The sequence below is a fragment of the Microtus oregoni genome, unplaced genomic scaffold, assembly GCF_018167655.1.
Source record: "Microtus oregoni isolate MIOR12 unplaced genomic scaffold, Mior012 000180F_ref0000267, whole genome shotgun sequence".
Lineage (NCBI taxonomy): Eukaryota > Metazoa > Chordata > Mammalia > Rodentia > Cricetidae > Microtus > Microtus oregoni.
Window position 1 is genome coordinate 507634 of NW_024544838.1, and position 8561 is coordinate 516194.

An 8561-nucleotide genomic window follows, 5' to 3' on the forward strand; every position below is an offset into this window, starting at 1 on the left:
CAATGACCCTGGAGTCACCTTTCAACAGCTCACTGAAAAGGCTTCCTTTGAAGTGGGTTGAAAACCCAGGGACCATTATATGTCAGCTGAAGGGAAATGCTGATTGCCATGTCAAACCACTTTCTCTGGAAGTCTTTGAAGGCCTCTACAAGGGTTGATAAAGTAGGGAGTGGAAGAAAGAAGATGTGGAATTGCAGAATGGGGAACAGGAGCTAGGGGCCAGAGAATGGGGGTGTGGCACAGGAAATGAATTGCCACTCATTAGTGACTTCCTTAGAGCCAGGGCACACATGCGATCATCGTAGTCCCTTGCAAGACAGACATCCAGTCTCTGGCCACACCCATCTCGCTGACTGGCAACGCTCACCCTTCATCAACAAAGTGGCCTATAACTGTTTCCAGTACATCTTAATAAAAAGGGACAATCTGGAATTCTCTGCTGTCTATTCCCTCTCAAAAGTTTAGTCCAGAGAGAGGTCTAAAGAGCAGACAGCTCGTCTATTGCAGGTTATATAGGCAAAGCCTTGCTACAGGATTATTACACTATAATTTCTATATGGGCGAGTATGTTGAAAGAGGAAAGTCCAGTGTCAAGCTAGAGAAGACATTGGATTTTGCAATAATTATGGTTTCCTTCAGCACAAAAGATGGAGGGTAAAGCTCGACATTGCAAAGTAATTTTTCACTTCAGGCCACAGAAACAAACCCACACAATGAAGTCTGGCATTTACAAAGACCTCAGGGATCTGTCATCACCTCTGCAGAATATGACAAAGTAACTTGATTGCAGCAGACCAATATGACATATGTGACCACTGGTCTTAGCTCTCAAAGCCCAAAAGATTCCTCTTTGAGGACCAACATAATAATGTTCTAAAATTCTGTTAGAATCATTTTTAAGTCATGGTATTTCTTTGAAACATTAACGGCAAGAAGGGAAGGCGTTTACCATTTCTGTTTAAAAGAAAGAACATAAAGTTGGGTGGATAGGGAGGGAGGGAGGACCTAGGAGGAGTTGGAGGAGGGAAAACATGATCAAAATATATTGTATAAAAATTTTAAATTAAAAACTAGAGTAGGAGAAAGAGGGCCAGTGAGATGGTTCAGTGCACACAAGGCCACCAAGCCTGATAAGCTGACTTCAGTCCCCAGCGTCCCTGTAAAGGGGTAAGAGAAACGACTCAGCAAACTGCTATCTGACCGCCACATGTGTCCTGGCACACACGCCTCACTACACATAAAGAAATAAATATAATTAAAACAGGAGGAAGAAAGATGAAGTCAAAATCCTTGGCTCTATTCAGCTTACTATTACAACTAGGCTCCTGTACATTATGTGTAAAGCAAACATAAGAGGGCTTTTAAAAGTAGAAAGAAGGTAGAGATCCCATGGCCCTCGGGATAGGAGGAATGGCAGCTATATTCTCTTTTGCTTACCGGTGTCAGGCTTGGAGTTGAAGAACATAGTGACCAAAAGCATTAACAGGTATAGACCCAAAAAAGCCCTACAAAAGCCTGGGCTCTCTAGCCAAAGAATTATAAAAAAAAAAAAATATTAAACTTGCAAGACACGAAATTTGCAGACAAGAGCCATTCTAATCCAATCAAAACTGGAAAAAACCCTGTAGGCCCACCTACATACACTCCTGCCAAAAAGACAAATGGAGGATCCCAGTAGACTCTCCTTATGAGGCTGGAGACAAGTCTCAACGCTTTCAATCCTCTGGCGATGTGGAAACAGAGAAGGTCAAGTCCAGGGCAGAAACCATCATGCCTACAGCTGGCAATGAGGCCCACCCATCTACACTACACCGGCAGACATGAGGAGCTGCCATTTCTAGCCCCATCTAGAAGTAATGGAGCCCTCGTTTCTTCTCCCTTTTGAGGCTGTAGAAGAGGAGACTTGGTGAAGAGTTTGGACTTTCACTGTCTTAAGGACCCTACTGCTGAAACGCCACACATGTTTGCAGGACATAGAGAAATCAATCTGGGAACTGACTGGGAAACTTCCTCCCTGGTGGATAGCTTTCATAGTTCTAGAGGGTGCTATGCAAACTTCTGAGGGACGAAAATAAATGATGGTCTTACCCAGTGTTGGACCCTGAATGCTATAATACCAAACTGCCAGGAAATATTTGCTCACTGGTGCAAAAATACCATGTGGAACCATCCATTCTCTTATTGGATTTGAGACCTGCAGCATAGGAGGGAATCTTTGCCTTGTACTGAGAACTTAACCAAAAGCCTATGGCTTGGGAGGTCATAAACACCATAGGGGAATCCACTGTCATTACTTTGCTAAGTGGTCATGTTATCAAGCAGTCTTCTAAATATCTATACCTATACCTATACCTATACCTATACCTATACCTATACCTATACCTATACCTATACCTATACCTATACCTATACCTATAGATCTGTGCTCTGCTCAACCTTGGTCAGAGAAGCATCTATTTGTGGTGTGTGGAAGGTAGTGTAGAGTCTCAACAAGTCAGGGTGCTAAGAATTAGTGACTGGGTGCTCAGTTCTAAGTGAATCATTTATACCAACCCCCCACCCATCCTCAGGACTCTAGGAGCATCCTAGAAGAGGAAGGGGAGAGAGAGAATAAGAGCCTGCTCATGGAAAGGGGGTCTATCTATCTTTTGGACATCATGCAGCTATTGTGTTCACGAACTCAGAGCGGCTGTGGTTATCTGTAGAAGACCTGCAAAAGATCTTGATCAAGTGCTTGATCAAGCCATTCAAAATTCCAGCATGGGGGCTGGAGAGATGGCTCAGTGGTTAAGAGCATTGCCTGCTCTTCCAAAGGTCCTGAGTTCAATTCCCAGCAACCACATGGTGGCTCACAACCATCTGTAAAGAGGTCTGGCGCCCTCTTCTGGCCTTCAGGCATACAGACAGAATATTGTATACATAATAAATAAATATTTTTTAAAAATTCCAGCATGGATGGGGGAATAATACATGTTAGCTGAGGAGCCACTAGCAGCTGATGGCTTCTAAGGAGAGCAAGAATCTTTTCCTTGGAGCTATGGTCACGCGTGGGTGGCCCATGCTCAGGGAGTAAGCACACACTCATTTTCCATGTGCATGTGAGCAGCACCGAGAGAGCTCAGTGAGAGACCAAGAGAAGACATGAAGCTGGGAGGGGATGTGCTGAGGATAATCTAAGGTGATGGGCTATATCCTTTCGGACCATATCATCCTCTCGAATAAATTGTTCCTTTAGGCCGCCTTTGTCAGGTATTTTATGACAGCAGGGAAGAAAAGTTAACTAATGTAAATGCCATTCGCAATCACTCAAAAATAGGAATTCATAAGAGTAAATCTAACAAGACACATGCAGATTTACATGCTGAGAATGATAAAGAGGTAATGAAAGAAATCATCAAAAATTTCTATTTGAATAAATAGAGATGAGGGCAGAGTGTTCATGGTTGGAAGAATCAACATAAAAATATGTCAACTTTCTTCAAACTGATATACACCGTGCAGTGGTTTGAATAAGAAAGGCCACATAGGCTCATATATTTGAATGCTTAGTTACCAGGGAGTGGCACTCTTTGAAATAATTAAAAGGATTATGAGGTGTGGCCTTGTTGTACTAGGTGCTTCCTTGTTGGGAGATGTATTTCACTAGGAGTGGGCTTTGAGGTTTCAAAAGTCCAGGTTGGGCCCAGTTTCTGTCTGTTTCTCTCTCTACCTATGCATCAGGATGTAGCTCTCAGCTACTGCTCCAGAGCCATGTGTCCAGCCATACTCCCTGTCACGATGATAAGGGAGGACTAACAAAAACTGTAAACGAGCCCCCAACTAAATGTTTTCTTTTCTAAGAGTTGCCTTAGTCATGGTGTTCCTTCACAGCAATGCAACACTGACTAAGACAGAGGGTATTGCTGTGGCAGGCTTGACCATGCTGCTGTTCAGAGGAATATGAAAAAGTTTGAGACTTTGGACTAGAAAAGAAGTTGAAGATTTAAAAGGAGCTTAGAGGACCATTATGGTAGGAATAAGGATAGTAGTGTTTCTCCATCTCAAAAGATATGAAAGGGAAAGAATATTATTAGCTGGCCTAGAGACCATTCTTGTGATATTGTAGCAAAGAATGTGGCTGATTTTTGCTCCTGTCCTAAAATTCTGCCAGATGCTAAACTAAAGAGTTCTTAGATTAATGGTATTGGCAGAGGAGATTTCAAGACAGCCCAGTGTTGACTGTGTTATATGATTATCAGTGGTCACTTTAATGCAGCTATACAATGAAAAAGAACAAGAAGAAATACAAAATGTGTGAGGAGAAAAAGAGAGCCAAGAAATGTTTTCTTGGAGCCAAGTCCAGTGCTCAAGGAGATAAAATTTTTACAGAAAAGCCTGTTGCTAAATGAAATAAAAGTAGTGGTGATCTCAGCACAAAACCCCACCCAACTAAGCTTCCAACTGTGAAAAGCCTAAGTGCTGAAGGAAATCATCAACAATAGAAAGCAGACGCCAGTGTAATTGAAGGAGAGGGCCATGTTCCAGCCCCAGCAAGCAGCAGAACTGGGCAGCTTTGGCCATGTGGTTCTTGCTTTAGAGTCAAAGATAGAAGAAATGGGTTATGGAATCTCCCTCTGCAAGTAAGGGAAGCTTCTGAGGCCAGGCATGTGCCTGGGATGTCACTACATGAAGGCGCACAGAGGCCATTGTGTGAAGCTGTAAAGGTGAACCCTGGATGGCTTTGGAGATCCCAAGATGTTAAAGCTGCCAGAGTCATGGGATATATTCCATTTCCTCCCTGATAGTGCCAGTGTCCTACTATTCACCTCTCCAGAGTTCTTACCCCTTGTCTATGGTCTCTTTTTTCTTCCCTGTTTTTTTTTTGTGGCGCATAGGTCGGGGTTCTTTAGAGGAACAGAAGTCATAGAATCAATTTATGAATATATAGAAAGGAGATTTATTAGAATGACTTATGTGGGGGTTTAGCTAAGCCAAAAATTACTGTCTTCCAACAGAAATTCCAAGAATCCAGTAGCTGTTCAGTCCATGAGGCTGGATGTCTCAGCTGGCCTTCAGTATATGCCTGAATACCAAAGAGGTAGGTTCTAATGCCAGTGAAGGAATGGACTTACTAGAGAGAGCAATATCATTTAGGAAAAGAGAAAGAAAGCTTCCTTCTTCCATGTATTTTATACAGGCTGCCAGTAGAAGGTGTGGTTCCATATTAAAGGGGGATCTTCCCACCTCAGAAGATCTGGACGAAAGATGTATCTCTCTACCTCAAAAGATCCTGATTAAAAATGGGTCTTCCCGAGAGGTGCAGCGGCAGCGGCGGCGGCACCACACGCACAGAGGCGCAGCGGCGGCGCCAGACGCGGCGGAGCAGCGGCCAGACCCAAGCGGCTGGCACAGGCGTGCAATAAGGAGAGCAGATCGCCCTACTACAATTGAATCAAAGAGGTAGGCCTTTGGTTGGCCAGGTCACTGGCACAAGGGGAGCCTGGTCCTGTCCTGAAGATCCTTCGGAGGGGTGAGAGGGTTCTTGGCCTGCAGCAGGAACCACGAAAGAGAGTGAGGGCATTTTGTAAGCGGACCCCTTGGCCAGCAGGGAAACCTGATCCGGTTTCTAAAGGATCCATTGGATAGGATCAATAGGAGGAGATGGGCAGGCGCCAAGGCAAGAACTCACCCAATAATCCGAAAAACAACATGAAAACATCAGAACCCAATGATCTTACAACAGAAGTATTTGAACAACCTAACACAGAAGAAGTGGAAAAAATCGACTTTATGAAGATAATAGAGTCCCTTAAACAACATGTAAAAAATGCCCTTATAGAAATGGATGAGAAGTATAACAAAAAGTTTGAAGAAATGAGTAAATACGTACATGATACCCTGGGAAATCAAGAAAAAACCATCAAACAGGTAATGGAAACAGTTCAAGAATTGAAAACTGAAATGAAGGCAAAGAAGAAAATACAAACTGAGGACCAGCTGGATATGGAAAATCTAGGCCAACGAGCAGAGTCTACAGAAACAAGCATAAACAATAGAATACAAGAGCTAGAAGAAAGACTCTCAGATGCTGAGGACACCATAGAGAAAATAAACGAACAGATCAAAGAAAACAGCAAAGCCAACAAATTCTCAACACAAAACATTCAGGAACTATGGGACACAATAAAAAAACCAAACCTGAGACGCACAGAGGCGCAGCGGCGGCGGCGCCAGACGCACAGAGGCGCAGCGGCGGCGGCGCCAGACGCACAGAGGCGCAGCGGCGGCGGCGCCAGACGCACAGAGGCGCAGCGGCGGCGGCGCCAGACGCACAGAGGCGCAGCGGCGGCGGCGCCAGACGCACAGAGGCGCAGCGGCGGCGGCGCCAGACGCACAGAGGCGCAGCGGCGGCGGCGCCAGACGCACAGAGGCGCAGCGGCGGCGGCGCCAGACGCACAGAGGCGCAGCGGCGGCGGCGCCAGACGCACAGAGGCGCAGCGGCGGCGGCGCCAGACGCGGCGCAGCGGCGGCGGCAGCACGGCGGCGGCGCCAGACGCGGCTGAGCGGTGGCCAGACCCAAGCAGCTGGGACAGGCTGCAATAAGGAGAGCAGATCGCCCTACTACGATTGAATCAAAGAGGTAGGCCTTTGGTTGGCCAGGTCACTGGCACAAGGGGAGCCTGGTCCTGTCCTGAAGATCCTTCGGAGGGGTGAGAGGGTTCTTGGCCTGCAGCAGGAACCACAAAAGAGAGTGAGGGCATTTTGTAAGCGGAGCCCTTGGCCAGCAGGGAAACCTCATCCGGTTTCTAAAGGATCCATTGGATAGGATCAATAGGAGGAGATGGGCAGGCGCCAAGGCAAGAACTCACCCAATAATCCGAAAAACAACATGAAAACATCAGAACCCAATGATCTTACAACAGAAGTATTTGAACAACCTAACACAGAAGAAGTGGAAAAAATCGACTTTATGAAGATAATAGAGTCCCTTAAACAACATGTAAAAAATGCCCTTATAGAAATGGATGAGAAGTACAACAAAAAGTTTGAAGAAATGAGTAAATACGTACATGATACCCTGGGAAACCAAGAAAAAACCATCAAACAGGTAATGGAAACAGTTCAAGAATTGAAAACTGAAATGAAGGCAAAGAAGAAAATACAAACTGAGGACCAGCTGGATATGGAAAATCTAGGCCAACGAGCTGAGTCTACAGAAACAAGCATAATCAATAGAATCCAAGAGCTAGAAGAAAGACTCTCAGATGCTGAGGACACCATAGAGAAAATAAACGAACAGATCAAAGAAAACAGCAAAGCCAACAAATTCTCAACACAAAACATTCAGGAACTATGGGACACAATAAAAAAACCAAACCTAAGAATAATAGGAATAGAAGAAGGAGAAGAGTCACAGCTCAAAGGCTCAGAAAATATTTTCAACAAAATTATGGAAGAAAACTTTCCCAACTTAAAGAAAGATATTCATTTAAATATTCAAGAAGCATACAGAACACCAAACAGACTGGATCAAAGAAAAACATCTCCTCGCCATATAATAATCAAAACACAAAATATACAGGTTAAAGAAAGAATATTAAGAGCTGCAAAAGAAAAAGGGCAAGTAACTTATAAAGGTAAACCGATCAGACTTACACCTGACTTCTCGATGGAAACTATGAAAGCCAGAAGGTCCTGGATAGAGGTTCTGCAGAAGCTAAGAGACCATGGATGCAAACCCAAACTACTATACCCAGCCAAGCTATCGTTCACTATCAACGGAGAAAACAAGACATTCCAGGATAAGAACAAATTTAAACAATACGTAGCCACAAATCCAGCCCTACAGAAAGTAATAGAAGGAAAATCGCAACCCAAGGAATCCACCACTGCCAACACTGCCTACAATAACCCAGGCATCTAATGGCCCTTCACGAGCACATCTCAAAGAAAGGAGACACACAATCTCTACTACCAAAAACAATAAGAATAACCGGAGTAAACAACCACTGGTCATTAATATCACTTAATATTAATGGGCTCAATTCACCTATAAAAAGGCACAGGCTAAAAGATTGGATACGAAAACAGGATCCAACATTCTGCTGTTTGCAAGAAACACATCTCAACCACAAAGACAGGCACCTACTCAGAGTAAAGGGTTGGGAAAAGGTGTTTCAAGCAAATGGTCCTAAGAAAAAAGCAGGTGTGGCCATACTAATTTCTAACAAAACTGACTTCAAACTAAAATCAATCAGAAGAGACCGAGACGGTCACTTTATACTCATAACAGGAACAATTCATCAGGAGGACGTCTCAATCCTGAATATATACGCCCCCAATATAAAAGCACCTACTTATGTAAAAGAAATATTACTAGAACTCAAGGCAGACATCAAACCACACACACTAGTAGTAGGAGACTTCAACACACCTCTCTCTCCAAGGGACAGGTCAATCAGACAGAAACCTAATAGAGAATTAAGAGAATTATTGGAGGTAATGAAGCAAATGGACTTAACAGACATCTATAGAACATTCCACCCAAATAGGAAAGAATATACCTTCTTCTCTGCAGCTCA